The following is a 2,156-nucleotide window of genomic DNA, read 5'->3' as shown; positions in this document are numbered from 1 at the left end:
AGGTCATTCCTCCTCGTAATCTAGAGCTCGCAGACTCGTCGTCCGATCGATTTTCGCCTAATGTGAGGGGGGTATAACTGGACCATCACGATTTCAAGATCGAATATCTGATTGGAGGCAGAGATTCTCAAGTGGTCGGATTCTAAAGATAGGCCCGAATTCGCCCTGAAATAACAAAAGTGTTTGTAAGATTGAGCGGAAGGTTTGGTCAGTAAATCCGCTAACACCTTCCGTGTTTGCTGCAAACTTTACTTTCCACACGCATGAAGTGTTGTCTTCCATCCGAACCCTAATGGTACAGCAAATAACATCGCATACCGCCTCAGCTCCAAGCAGAGGTACGGTGCCGTCTGAAGTGTTCTCTTCCATCTCTTTGGTTGTGTCCGTCTGTCTGTCTGTCTGTCTGTTTGTGTTTCAGGATTTTTATGAATGGGTTACGATGGTATTCGGTATGTGGGTTGGTGTTAGCAAGACAAAGATCAAGGTTAACTTTGGGCCCCCTGGAATGTGACTTTGGTACTGCAGCTGGAATTCCGTTTTTTTGTATCTTTTGACCTGAATGTGCTACGGTGACAGATAGCTTGCGGCGTAAGGAATACGTGGTGTACCCCAGTAGGTTGCTTTGGAACTGCAGGGGCGATTTTGTCAAAATCATCTAAGGAGGATAACTGAACAAGGGAACGACACATTTGGATGCTATTTGCTTTGGTATGTATGTAGCTTAGACAGAGATATACATCGCCAAAAATAGTTACTCAAGCGACTGGATATGGTTTTGAAACGGTCAGACGTTTCGGATAGAATCCACTATCCTTAGTCAGTGACACTGAAGAGATCTGGAAGAAACAGGTCTTTATACTCTAACTATGAATGAAGACAATTTCAGATGTCCAATAGGAAAGGTTGTAAGACAATTCAGACTGAAGACAATTTGGATTCCAAAGAAAACAAAGCTAAGCCAAAGTCAAGCTGAAGACAATTTGGATTTGAGCAAATTGTACATCGTAAAGTGAAAATTATGCAAATTAACACTTAATTTGCATATTTATTTAGAATAGATTTGTCCGCTCCCAATGGTCACAATAGTTGGAAGCGGGCAAAAACTAACAGGACTGGACCCCAGGCTACCATGCCATAGATTTTTTTTTATTCACATATATTTTGAGAGTATGAGGAAGAAAGCACAAATTGCTTATATCAAGCCTTCTACTCAAGGAACATACGCATAAAACAAGAATAGTAAACCACATTACATACATAAGTACAGAATGGATAACAGAAAAGTAAATTTAAACGAGACAAGTTGGTGCTGAATCAATTAGGAGAACCTGCCTGTACAATGGATATAGGTAATGACAAGATCAAAAATGTTACAGTTCTGTTGATGGAGAGAGATGTTGACCCTGATAACAGTAAAGTACATAAAGTAGTGTCGTTGAGGTGCTTTAGGTCTACTATAATATAGGAGACAGCCGATAACAAAGAACTTCATTGGCATACCATGCCATAGATGCTACCATTGTGTGTGGCGTCCTGTCGACACCGCACTTGACAGTCAAATTGCGCCTCAGTGTCGCTCTCGACGCTCCCATTCACCGAACGAGTGTTTTTGTCGGTAACCCGACTCCAATCGCGGATGGATATGGATGATGTGAAGGGTCCTCCATGGTTATACGGCTCCGTGGCTGATTACTGTGACGTCATGGCATCTTTGTTCGGACGCCCACCTAGGTGAAGTGGTCTGCTTCCTTCACATCCAACTTAAGAAAGGAAACAAGACGAAGTGGGCCACTTTCTTGAGGCTTGTTCAACTTGAGAAGGCAACAATGGACTACGTTTTTGGCAAGTCGAGGCCCTGTTGTCGCCTAATGACAACATGTGTTTTTCATGTATAACGTTACACGGGGACACAGAATATGCCAAATCTAAAGCAATGGAGATCGTAATCAACGAAAGACGCAAATGATAGCTTCGACGTTGGATGGAAATGAAAACACGACGGAAAAATGACTCGATGTATCTCGGAGGGAGATAGGATCGCCAAGCAAAGTGGTCATCACGCATTATATCTTCTCATACATTCTTAATTTCTATACTCTCAAATTGATTGAAACAAAGATCTCCTAACTCCATGAATTTTATTTTAGCTTTTTATT

This window comes from Branchiostoma floridae, chromosome 1, assembly GCF_000003815.2.
Source record: "Branchiostoma floridae strain S238N-H82 chromosome 1, Bfl_VNyyK, whole genome shotgun sequence".
Taxonomy (NCBI): Eukaryota; Metazoa; Chordata; class Leptocardii; order Amphioxiformes; family Branchiostomatidae; genus Branchiostoma; species Branchiostoma floridae.
Note: the sequence above shows the minus strand (reverse complement) of the source record.